Source organism: Dendrobates tinctorius, unplaced genomic scaffold (assembly GCF_039654945.1).
Source record: "Dendrobates tinctorius isolate UK_male_01 unplaced genomic scaffold, ASM3965494v1 ptg000011l, whole genome shotgun sequence".
Classification (NCBI taxonomy): domain Eukaryota; kingdom Metazoa; phylum Chordata; class Amphibia; order Anura; family Dendrobatidae; genus Dendrobates; species Dendrobates tinctorius.
The window spans coordinates 1,996,453-2,010,164 of record NW_027361679.1 but is presented as its reverse complement, the minus strand read 5'-3'; the positions used below and the strand labels follow the sequence as shown (position 1 = coordinate 2,010,164).

Here is a 13,712-nt window from a genome sequence, read left to right as displayed (position 1 = left end):
GGTGTTAGGCCCAGTATGGATTGCACGTGATTGCACAAAGGTTAGAAAGGGTACCGTATCACCGGATAACATGTATGGATGGCGTACACATTCAAAATATATGTCTATACAGCATGAGGCAGGCTCAGACGGTGTTAGGCCCAGTATGGATTGCACGTGATTGCACAAAGGTTAGAAAGGGTACCGTATCACCGGATAACATGTATGGATAGCGTACACATTCAAAATATATGTCTATACAGCATGAGCAGGCTCAGACGGTGTTAGGCCCAGTATGGATTGCACGTGATTGCACAAAGGTTAGAAAGGGTACCGTATCCCCGGATAACATGTATGGATAGCGTACACATTCAAAATATATGTCTATACAGCATGAGGCAGGCTCAGACGGTGTTAGGCCCAGTATGGATTGCACGTGATTGCACAAAGGTTAGAAAGGGTACCGTATCCCTGGATAACATGTATGGATAGCGTACACATTCAAAATATACTGATGATTCTGTCACACTAAGGTGCGACCCGTCTTAATTGTCTGTGGCCGAATTGTAGCTTTGGCACAAGGTATACGTATACTCGAGAAAAGAATACACAAGACAAGAGGGTATCGTGTCAGTATGATTCTTCTCTGTCTTTAATCAAACGTGTACAGCTTTTATAACAGAATTTGAGCTACATCATCAGTTACATCATGGACATGTTTCCAGTTACTATTTGCTTTTCCCAGGTCGCTACACAATCATTATGTACACTTCTGGGCTACCGTTTACTGCTCCCACATTGCTAGACAATACTTATATACACAAGTATTGTCTTCTAGCTTGGCTCACCCTGGTCCACCCAGTTTATTCAATATTTGATGAAGCTTAGGTGAGTGATACCATACAGAAACAACTCTAAGAAAATATAAGAAAATCAGAAGTATCTTAAAGCAACATGATCCCAATATCCAGCAAAGCGTCCATATAGTGATACAGTTTTGATTCTTGTATATATTCATGTGCCATATATTCTTCCCTTAACAGTCCCTCCTTTGGAAATATGCAAAATCAAAATCCTAATCTCGTCGAACCTATCGATCTGTCCTCCCGGCCTACCTATCTCAACAATGCTGGAACCTAACTAACTAATCTTCACCGTATATACGAGACGACCCATCTCTAGTAGATGGACCCCCTCCTAACGGACTTTGCACAGGAGGAAGTCAGATCCTGGACTTTCCCTCATTGGCTTGCTTCAGACAGGCATATTCCGGAGATGGTGCTTGCATGTTTTCATTGGGACATCTTTCATACAGGGGATCTTCAAAATCGGCATGCATGGTCATCACTGTGGTTTCCATAGTTTTCATCATCATTTTCTTAAGGCATGGCACTATGCAGCATAGAATTAAAGAAAATATGATCAAAGGACATAAAATAACTTTTGCAAACTTAATGGGTCAATAATTGCCTTTATGGCATCCCCAGTGTATTTTATAAACCGTTGTTGCTTATTGTATAAATAGTTTATCCGCTTTGCATTCTTATTTACGGGGATGGTGGGTTTAAACACAACTATTGTCTCGTTCTCGACTTTGAATTTGTCAGGTGCTCCCTGTGTGCCCCCACTGGTATCTATGCTTCTTAGCCAAAATTTACCTTTTGTGTCACCATTTTCCCTCCCAAGTTTAGTACTTGAGCCTAGTACATATAACCCTTGCTCATTCTCTGAGGGGTTCTCAATGGTGAGGTACAGAACTATGCATCCCTCCTTGGGGCAGTGAGCGGCAGTGACAGGGAGTATTGAATCTGGAAGGCCACTCTGACCCTTAAAATGGGCTTTGGACAGGGTCATGCGACTTAATAGGCTTATTCCCCATTTGTCCCTTCGCTGTAGGGCCTGGGCTGGTTGATGTCTCCAGTCACTTTCACCAGTGTGCCACCCAACAAGAGACTAATCCTCCCAGTTTGAACCTTCCCCTATTTCAGCAGTAGTGACACAGATGAATTGTGTATTAAACCTGATATGAAATTGTGCCATGGGGCCTGGATATTCTTATTGTGAGACAGTAGTCAAATTGATATGTTACTCTTGGGGTGGAGACATTATACCAGAAAGTCAGTATGCCCTTCTCATGAGTGACTACCCCTTGGTGACTGACTACCCCTTGAGCTAGGAGAAGGATAAGTGCCAGATGGATGAAGAGTGGCAGCCGCTACTGGACTCTGGATCCGGCATCTCCTTGCAGTGGGAAGCGAGGACCCATGGACTGCTGCGATAGTTGACAGGACTTGGAACAGGCTGTCATCTCTAGGTTCAAGGGTACGTCTGTTGAACCTCTTGGTGATGAGGACTCAGTCACCGGGCAGGATCTGGTGGGCTCCTATGTCCTCAGGTTCTGGGATGGATGAAAAGACTCGAAAATGCATTTTAGTCACATGTTTTTAAACTTAGTCTACATATAGGCAATTATACTTGTGCGTGTATGTGACCCAAGGGAAAGACTAAACTTTTATGCTATGACTTCCCTGTTTCCTGTATAGCATCAAATATGTAGAGTTTTGTTCGAGGCCTTAAATTTTCCTTGTTCATCCTTAGGCATATTTCATCCTGTATAACTTCATCTTAGGTCCATTTCTTCTTTTCTTCCTTGGATACTTGTTTCTGGAGTGTCAGAACATCTTTTTCCAGGGTTATTCCTTTTCCTCTGTTTCCGTGTCAACCGGTATTACTGCTGCTTCTTTTGCTGTTACTTCAGCTAGTCTGTTGCCCACTGCTTCCCTTGAAGTGTCTCCAGTGTGTGTGCTTTTACTTTTACCACCGCAACTCTTCCTGGCATCAACAAGGACTCCATTAATTCTTGTATGGCTTTGTGGTGTCAGACTGGCGTTCCGTTAGCCGTGATGAAGCCTCTTTCCCTCCAGATTGATCTTGACAGCTTCATGTTGAGTGGACCTCTCGTATGCTTCTGTCAAGGCCCGCAGTCCTGCCTTTGGATGTAGGCAGTGGTTTTGCTGGCAGCAAGTTACTTCTGTGGCTACTGCTATACCAGTGTGCGAACGGCCTTCTTGGTCTGCATACCTTGGTCTAGCCACAAAGAGCATCAGGTCAGGATCTTCCAGGTGTTCTCTTGCCTCATGACAGCAAGACAATCGCGTTCAGCCATTTCAGAGTCGACTACCTCTTCCACTAATGTGTCAGAGATGTGGTTTTCATCCTCCATCTTCCTCCCCCCTTTGGCAGAGGTAGAAGAGTAGCTGGATTATGGACAGCACATCTGGAGATGGTGACGTTGTCTGGGAGCAGAGTAGGGCATTGCAGACAGAAATATCAGAAGCTTTATCCAGCACAGGTGGGTTGCAAACACGGTTCTCATGCAGGTTTGGACTTCACGAGTCACTTGGTCAGGTTTTGGAGAGTAGAAGCCAGGAGGGCATTGTCTTCCTCCGGGAAGCTGTGTTAGGACTCCATTTACATGGTCAGGCTTCTTCATGACAAACAGACAAAACAGTTCAGTATAGCGTGGCAGTCCTAGAGCTGTGAAAATGTGATTGCAATTTAGCACATAAAACACACTGATACCTTCTTGGAAAGTCTTGAAATAATTATAAAAAGGTTGCATGTGTAGAAGAGCAGTATTGGCTTGGCTGTCTTTAGTCAGGGTCGGAGGTCATCCATATGTATTGTAAAAAAAAAAAAGTGGCTGTGGGATGTATCCTCTTCCAGGGCTCCAGGACCGTGGTCATGGCTCGGGTGAACATAGAGAGGCTATACTGTGCCCCTTGAGGCATCATAGTCCAAATATATTGCTGGCCCTCGTGTGAAAACAAGCAGGTACTGGCTTGCAGCATGTAGAAATAAACTGAAGAAAGCATTGGCCAGGTCAATCACCGTAAACCATAGAAAAATAAATAGAATTGATAAAAACAAAACATAGTGTGTGGGTTTGGTACCATAGATGTGTTCAGTACTATAACTTCATTGACAGCACATAAGTCATGTATTATCCATAACTTCATAGAAATAATTGCAAATTATGAAATGGAGGGTAAATATTGCAATTTCCTTGGCAGCTGGGCTACTGGCTTCTGCCCCACCTTTACAAACTGGATTTTCAGCCTGCCAATATTGAGTCTGGGATCAGTGCCATTAGTTCAACGCCCACATGATCTACAGATGTGTCCTGTAAAAAAAAGAAAAGACTACATACTTCTTCAGCAAGTAGATCAATGTCCCTGATCAATCTTCTGATTGCATCGGGACCCACCAGGAATTTGAGAGGAGTATCCTCAACCTCTGTCTGGGTGAGAGATGTTGTTTCTCCATTGTATTTTTGTGGGGGGGGGGCGAGCTGTAAGAGAATACGTACTTTCATGGGTTGTGGACTCAGTATGCCATTACCCTATTAAAATCTGGAGCTCGATGTTGGTGGGTGTCAAGCTTCTTCCAACTGGGAACTAATTTGCATTTCAAATCTGAGATCCAGAAACTTTTTGTTACATCGGTGGAAGAAACTATCCACAGGTTCTCCTTTTCCCTGCATATTTCCAGGAGTCCTTGTGTGGAGTAGATTGTGTACAAAAGAATGAGCTTTGAGGCTTAAAAGATGATGATGATGATGATGATTATGTCCCCTCACCATATAACGATAAATACTGTAGATTATCAGTCTGAGCTGTTTATTTCCTGTCTCCTCCTGTTCTGTTTAATTATATACCTCCATGTCATATTCATCTTTTTCTTCATTATTCTTTTCATAAATTACATTAATTAATAAAACTATAATGGATGCTGGACAGGATGTAGCACAAGACGTGCCATCTATATAAATAGTTGGAAAGAAGGTACGGCTCTTTGGGTTGGTCATCTGACAGTCAGAACAAGTCTCACGATGTTCTGCATTCTGCGTTTGACAGCTGGCACACGTCCAGTCATCGGGAATGTATATAGAAGTATAAATGAATGTAATGCAGATATTGCAACTGACATCTTCCTGTGTAAATATTTGTTTTGCACAAAATTCAGCAATCTTGTTATATTCCTCTCCTCATGCCTTTTTTCCTAACTTCCTCTGCCATCTTATAAAATGCTTCAGGGTCCTGTAACACCTCATAATACCTGAGGCTGGGACGCTGCTCTCCACTCATTAACACATTCTTCTATTCCTTCTTATCTAATGCTCCTCCCCTCGTGATCGGAGGGTTTCTTAACGTACATTTTCTTTCTCACTCCACTATGGGTCATATCTGTCTTATAGATATTGACTGACTGCTCCCACCCATTCTATCATCTGAATTCTGAGTATATCTGAAAAACATTTGTATGTGTGCGTCTTAAAACAAATTCTCACGGGGTTATGAACAGTGGGATATGTGACTGTAAAAGCTGTATGTACTCCTTATGTCCGAGTAAAGGGGTCTTCAGTGAACATAGTGATGTCTAGCTATCTTGAACACAGTAATATAGGGAATTAACCAACAACTAACACCAGAGTATTTCACAAATCTTGTGTATCCAGAAACTGCGTAGTATAAAAATACCTTATAAATTGTTAAAATTTCTGTTTCCTCAAAACTTTCGCTCAAAAATATTTCAAAGAAAACCATCTCATAGAGAAATATAATAACATTAGTAAAACAATAACTAAAAAGTAACAATAGACCTCGGATCTCACAGAGATATCTGTACAAATCAAGCAATTACCATTCAAGTAATTCTCTTTCTACCTGAACCAACTAACCTTATAATTATAGTATGCAGAACAAAACCAGTTTATCCAATTCTCTAATTTCACAACATATATATGTATACACACATAGAATGCATTCAAAAATTTTAACCACATGCTAGTACGCCTCCTGCAAATTATACACACTACAAAAGACAAAAGACAATGAATTTAAAACTGGTACTGACATCAAATACTGCGAATCCTTGACACCAAAACAATTCGCAATTTACCTATCCATATGCCAGCCTGATTTGTAGAGGTGAAAAATCTACACCTGGGCAAACCATACTTTTCAGGGAGAGAGCAATCACTCAGTCACATCAACACGGTAATTGAAATTACCCTTCCACCCATATAACTTATGAACTTATGCTGCAGCTAAAACACCATCATCTTAGCCAGATGATGTCCGGTGGGAAACCCGCAAGAAGTCACCAACCACTTAGAGGTTGGAAAATCACTGAGAGTAATCAAGCCCCTACTCCCACTTGCCCACTGGGAGAGACACAGTTCAGACTTCTGCGATCATCGGTCAAGCCGAGAGCAGGACCGGAACCAGAGTGACAGTGAATTTGCTCAGTACGTCTCCCTATCTATATTTTTTTCCTTTTCAGGCTGGCTGAGGTAACAATCACGTATGCAAACAACCAAAACAGCAAAGCAGAGAGGCAAAGCAGATAAGGCAGACAATTAAACTTTTAGATTACCGTAATTATAAATATGCTTGAAGGGTTACTGTGTGTATACTATAAAACAACTTATTACACTCTATATTTTATATCCTCCGGACTGAATACAGATAATGTAGCGTGATTGTTAAACACTTTGCATTCAGGAAATGCAGCTGACGTAGCAGTCTAACCAGTATGGCAGTATATTCAATATGAGAGCTGCGGACAGGAGTGTCACAACAATGCATCAATACTTCAAACATAAAAAAACTATTATGAATGTATTCCTTATCCCTTTCACTGTTCTTTTGTTACCAAGGCAACTAGGGCTGGGCTTTTTGTCACTTTAGGTATAGTAAATAGTGGTAATCACCTCTAGATAGGTGGTTGATATTTCAGCAGAGGGGGGAAAAATTAGTAATCACCTCTTTCCTTAAAAATATGTATATGCCGTGTCATTCACGTCACCGGGCCCAGTTTATACTGTGGGCGTATGGCCGGACGTGAGCACCTATACGTGTATATATATAATATATACATAACTTCTTCGACCGTCTAAGGTCGGAACCAGGGTGATAACCCAGTGGAAACATCCCCTTTGTACTCTGCTCTGTTTTGTTTCTAGTAGCCCTAGTGCAGTATGAAATAGTTTTTATCAGATACTAGATGGATTCTAGATACACCCTCCGAATTGGTTAGACCGGATAATACACACAGACAATTAAGGAATTATATACCTGACCGGGTCCGTAGGCTCAGGACTTTCAAACGTGGTCAGTTTAAGGGTTCAGAGAAGACAGCCAACTATCTCCTCCCAGCCGGACGTGAATACAGAAGGGTAGGTAAGATGATATATTTTCTCACCAGGTCTCGAGCTGCAGTCTCGTCCCGCTGGAAAGACATCCGTCCTGGGGGGAGATTTTGTTGCGGCTGTGATCATCTGGTATCGTCCTGAGCCCCACGTTGGGCGCCAACTGATGATTCTGTCACACTAAGGTACGACCCGTCTTAATTGTCTGTGGCCGAATTGTAGCTTTGGCACAAGGTATACGTATACTCGAGAAAAGAATACACAAGACAAGAGGGTATCGTGTCAGTATGATTCTTCTCTGTCTTTAATCAAACGTGTACAGCTTTTATAACAGAATTTGAGCTACATCATCAGTTACATCATGGACATGTTTCCAGTTACTATTTGCTTTTCCCAGGTCGCTACACAATCATTATGTACACTTCTGGGCTACCGTTTACTGCTCCCATATTGCTAGACAATACTTATATACACAAGTATTGTCTTCTAGCTTGGCTCACCCTGGTCCACCCAGTTTATTCAATATTTGATGAAGCTTAGGTGAGTGATACCATACAGAAACAACTCTAAGAAAATATAAGAAAATCAGAAGTATCTTAAAGCAACATGATCCCAATATCCAGCAAAGCGTCCATATAGTGATACAGTTTTGATTCTTGTATATATTCATGTGCCATATATTCTTCCCTTAACAATATGTCTCAGGAGGCAGGCTCAGACGGTGTTAGGCCCAGTATGGATTGCACGTGATTGCACAAAGGTTAGAAAGGGTACCGTATCCCCGGATAACATGTATGGATAGCGTACACATTCAAAATATATGTCTATACAGCATGAGGCAGGCTCAGACGGTGTTAGGCCCAGTATGGATTGCACGTGATTGCACAAAGGTTAGAAAGGGTACCGTATCCCTGGATAACATGTATGGATAGCGTACACATTCAAAATATATGTCTCAGGAGGCAGGCTCAGACGGTGTTAGGCCCAGTATGGATTGCACGTGATTGCACAAAGGTTAGAAAGGGTACCGTATCACCGGATAACATGTATGGATAGCGTACACATTCAAAATATATGTCTATACAGCATGAGGCAGGCTCAGACGGTGTTAGGCCCAGTATGGATTGCACGTGATTGCACAAAGGTTAGAACGGGTACCGTATCACCGGATAACATGTATGGATAGCGTACACATTCAAAATATATGTCTATACAGCATGAGGCAGGCTCAGACGGTGTTAGGTCCAGTATGGATTGCACATGATTGCACAAAGGTTAGGAAGGGTACCATATCACCGGATAACATGTATGGATAGCGTACACATTCAAAATATATGTCTATACAGCATGAGGCAGGCTCAGACGGTGTTAGGCCCAGTATGGATTGCACGTGATTGCACAAAGGTTAGAAAGGGTACCGTATCCCTGGATAACATGTATGGATAGCGTACACATTCAAAATATATGTCTCAGGAGGCAGGCTCAGACTGTGTTAGGCCCAGTATGGATTGCACGTGATTGCACAAAGGTTAGAAAGGGTACCGTATCCCCGGATAACATGTATGGATAGCGTACACATTCAAAATATATGTCTATACAGCATGAGGCAGGCTCAGACGGTGTTAAGCCCAGTATGGATTGCACGTGATTGCACAAAGGTTAGAAAGGGTACCGTATCCCTGGATAACATGTATGGATAGCGTACACATTCAAAATATATGTCTCAGGAGGCAGGCTCAGACGGTGTTAGGCCCAGTATGGATTGCACGTGATTGCACAAAGGTTAGAAAGGGTACCGTATCACCGGATAACATGTATGGATAGCGTACACATTCAAAATATATGTCTATACAGCATGAGGCAGGCTCAGACGGTGTTAGGCCCAGTATGGATTGCACGTGATTGCACAAAGGTTAGAAAGGGTACCGTATCACCGGATAACATGTATGGATAGCGTACACATTCAAAATATATGTCTATACAGCATGAGGCAGGCTCAGACGGTGTTAGGCCCAGTATGGATTGCACGTGATTGCACAAAGGTTAGAAAGGGTACCATATCACCGGATAACATGTATGGATAGCGTACACATTCAAAATATATGTCTATACAGCATGAGGCAGGCTCAGACGGTGTTAGGCCCAGTATGGATTGCACGTGATTGCACAAAGGTTAGAAAGGGTACCGTATCCCCGGATAACATGTATGGATAGCGTACACATTCAAAATATATGTCTATACATCAGGAGGCAGGCTCAGACGGTGTCAGGCACACTATGGATTTGACGGCCCAGATTACACAGCGGAGGAGCAGGGAGAGGTAAAGATTGCAAATGCTGGGGCCCTGCCCAAGCAAGGGGGGCCCACTCGTGGGCGTCGGTACTGGCACTGGGCCCCTCATAGTACAGCAGTGTGTCTGACGGCGGGTGTGCACCACCACCGTCAGAGACACTTGATTGCACTATGAGGGACCCTGTGCCAGTGCCCGCGCCCAAGAGTCGGCCTACCCACCTGTCCAGGGCAACGGCACTCGCACGGTGTCGTGCGCTAGGTGGTGACCCCGGCCATGGGCGGGGAGGCAGCACAGTTAGGGAGTTTTAGAAAGTGGCATATGTTGATGTTGGACATTCAGCTGATGCAAAAGGCGAAATAGGTGAAGTACCAGGAAGAGGTGGACCAAAGCAAGCCATTTTTCTGTCACCCTATGTGTCATCAGGGGAAGGTGGGACAAAATCCTTGGAAACCCATGCGTGGTTCATTTTAATGAAGGTTAGATCATCCACATTTTGGGTTGACAGACGGGTCCTTTTTTCTGTCAGGATTGATCCAGCTGCACTGAAGACTCTTTCCGATAGCACACTTGCAGCTGGGCAAGCGAGCTCCTGTAAGGCATATTGGGCCAATTCAGGCCAGGTGTCCAGTTTAGCGGCCCAATAGTCAAAGGGGAATGACCTGTGTGGGAGAACATTGATATGGGAGGAAAAGTAGTTTTTAACCATAGTTGACAACTGCTGTCTCCTGTCACTTTCCATCGATGCAGTATTACCAGTTGTGTGAGCGGTATTTGAAAAATCAGTCCACAACATTGTCATGAAACCCCTGTCTCCAACGCCACTTCTGCTGTGTGCACCACGAACACCTCTGCCAAGCTGCCCCCGGCCCGTACGGCTCGTGTGAGAACCATCACCGCCGCTGTGTGCTGGGAATGCCTCAAGCAACCGATTTACCAGAGTTGCTTGTTTATTAGCCAATATTAGGTCAAGGTTCTCCTGTGGCATGATGTTTTGTAATTTGCCTTTATAGCGTGGATCCAGGATGCTGGCCAACCAGTAGTCGTCATCGTTCATCATTTTGGCAATGCGGGGGTCCCTTTTTAGGATCCGCAAGGCATAATATGACATGTGGGCCAATGTTCCCGGTGTCAATGATGCACTGCGAGTGCTGGGTGGAGGAGCACTTTCTGGCAAATCCACATCCCTCCAGTCACACACAAACCCTGTACCAGACCTTGCCACGCCAACATTTTCACTTGCCCCACGAGATGCATCCTCCTCCCCTAAGTAATCATCCCCATCATCATCCTCCTCCTCCTCTTCTTCCTCCACCTCGTCCAGGAGAGGTCCCTGAGCAGACAATGGCTGAATGTCATCAAGGATTCCCTCCTCCTCTTCCTCCTCATCAACATTGGCTGCAGACGCCTGCTCCTTAAGGTGCGTCAAAGTTTGCATGAGCAGACGCATAAGTGGGATGCTCATGCTTAGGATGGCGTCGTCTGCGCTTACCAGCCGTGTGCATTCCTCAAAACACTGAAGGACTTTACAAAGGTCTTTCATCTTCGACCACTGCACACCTGTCAACTCCATGTCTGCTCTCAAAGTGCCTGGCCGTGTATCCTCCCACAAATGCATTATGGCCTGCCTCTGCTCGCACAGCCGCTCCACCATGTGCAGGGTGGAGTTCCACCTTGTTGCAATGTCGATAATGAGGCGGTGGTTGGGAAGGAGGAGCAATCGCTGCAGCTTCTGCATACGAACGGAGTGTACAGGCGACCGGCGGATGTGCGCGCACAGTCTTCGCACCTTCTGGAGCAGGGCTGTTAACTTCGGATAATTTTTGAGGAAGCACTGCACCACCAGGTTCAAGGTGTGAGCCAAGCAAGGTATGTGGCTGAGTTTTGAAAGGGCTATGGCTGCCACAAAATTACGGCCGTTATCACTAACTACATTGCCTGCCTCAAGATGTACACTGCCCAGCCATGACTCAGTTTGTCGCTTCAAGTACTCGGCCAGCACCTCGGCGGTATGTCTGTCGCCCAAACACATCATCTGCAACACAGCCTGCTGACGCTTTCCACTAGCTGCTCGATAGGGGGACACATCGTGTGCAACAGTGGCAGCTGCAGATGGAGTGCTCGTACGACTGCGCTCTGTGGACGAGCTTTCGCTTCTGGAGGAGGAGGAGGAGGAGGAGGGTGGAATGCCTACAGCCAACTGTTTCCTATACCGTGGGCTAGGCAGCACTGTCCCACCACCGCTGTCCCCTGTGGACCTTGCATCCACCACATTAACCCAGTGCGCAGTGATGGACACGTAACGGCCCTGGCCATGCCGACTGGACCATGCATCAGTTGTGAGGTGCACCTTTCCGCTCACTGACTGCTTGAGTGCATGGACAATGCGGTTTTTCACATGATGGTGGAGGGCTGGGATGGCTTTGCGAGAGAAGAAGTGGCGACTGGGTAGGTCATAGCGTGGTACTGCATAGGCCATGAGTTCGCGGAAAGCTGTGCTTTCCACCAACCAAAAGGGCATCATCTCAAACGAGATTAGTTTGGCAATGTGGGCGTTCAAACCCAGTGTACGCGGATGAGAGACTGAGTACTTTCTTGACCTACTCATAGTGTCTGGGAGGGTGAGCTGGACTTGAGAGCTGCATATGGTGGAAGTAGCGGTGGACAGGGCGGACTGAGAGAGGGTTGATGATGGTGATGGAGTTGGTGTTCTTTCTGATGGCCTAGAATCAGTCTTTCGTTGATATAACAGTGGGATTCCCTGACTGCTGTGGCCTTGCAACGACACCTCAACATTTGCTGCTGTGCTAACCGGTGGGCTTACAGTGGGGGAAACAATGTAGCGTTGATGACTACCTTCGTTGTGATCAGTTGCACATGTGGCACTTGAGGTTTGGTGTTGTGTCCACGCTTGCAAGTGCATGCTGGTTAAATGTCTAAGCATGCAACTGGTATTCAAATTTTTCAGATTTTTCCCTCGGCTAAAGGTCTTTGCGCACTTCTTACAGATAACCTTGGCCTGATCATGAGGATTTTGTTCAAAAAAGTGCCACACTGCACTCTTCCTACTTTGGCAGACATTTTGCGGCCTAGCACGCTGTGATCTTTTGACCCTCTGGACAAGCTGTCCAGCAACTCTTTTGATGTTTGGAACCTGTCTTTGGAGTGCTACGGGCCTGCCAGATAACAGCTGTTGCGATGTCGATGTCTGCTGTGGATGCTCTTCATCTGAGCTATTGGAAGCAGCACCCTCTTCCCCCAATGGATGCCAATCTGGGTCAACAACTGGGTCATCCATCACCTCCTCTTCTATGTCATGTGCACCTTCCTCTGTGTCACCGTGTATGGTGGTATAGTGTGCGGGAAGGGGCACCTGAGTCTCATCAGGGTCAGAATCTGGCTCTGTACACTGCGAGGACAATGTAGTGCTCTGAGTGAATGTACCAGCAGAATCATCCATCAGCGGCTGTGCATCAGTGCACTCCATGTCAGATTCATCTTGGCCTGGGTAATTCACCATTTCACTTGATAATCCAGGCATGGTATGTGAAAACAGCTCCATGGAGTAATCAGTAGTATGGCCTGCGTCATCCTTCAATCTTGGTTGGGGTGAAGGACACAAGGAAAGGTGTGGTTCATGAACATGAGCCTCCAATGACGACTCAGTGCTTTTACTTTTTACAACTGAAGAAGAGGAGGCGATAGAGCTGGAGGCTGAGTCAGCAATGTAAGACAAAACTTTTTCCTGATGCTCTGGCTTTAAAAGCGGTTTGCCAACTCCTAGAAAACTAAGCGTTCGAGGCCTTATGTAACCAGACGATGACGCAGGCTAACACCTCCTGCATTCGGTCCTATTTTGCTCTTGCCACTACCATCAGATCCACCACCAACACCATCATTACCAGCTGCCAACCCCCGCCCAATTCCACGGCCTCTTCCACCAGCCTTCCTCATTTTTGGTAGAAATGTAGACAAAATCCAACAAACTATATAGTATGTAAAACAAGGTACAAGGTGTCTATAGGACAGGGGAGATTTTGAATGTCTGCACACACTTTGGACACTGGACACTTTTGGATTGTGTGAGGCCCAATGAATATCTGAGCGCTATGTGACAGGCTCGATGGCACAGCTGTGACCTAAGTGACTAGAGGATAAGTGAGATTTTGAATCTCTGCACACACTTTTGGACACTGGACACTTTTGGATTGTGTGAGGCCCAATGAATA

General features: G+C 45.1%; 1 protein-coding gene across 2 annotated transcripts in view; it reads left to right on the top strand.

The window, feature by feature from the left end:
• Positions 1 to 13,712, top strand: part of BANK1 (B cell scaffold protein with ankyrin repeats 1) — a 1,011,739-nt gene that overhangs the window by 110,269 nt on the left and 887,758 nt on the right. The window contains exon 1 of one of the 2 annotated variants that reach the window (XM_073589294.1): positions 3,991 to 4,283. The exons of the other annotated variant lie outside the window; for it this stretch is intronic. The gene's annotated coding sequence lies outside the window, so the exon portion shown is untranslated. Of the gene's footprint in view, positions 1 to 3,990; positions 4,284 to 13,712 lie in introns of those variants that run through there. 2 annotated transcript variants of the gene reach the window in all.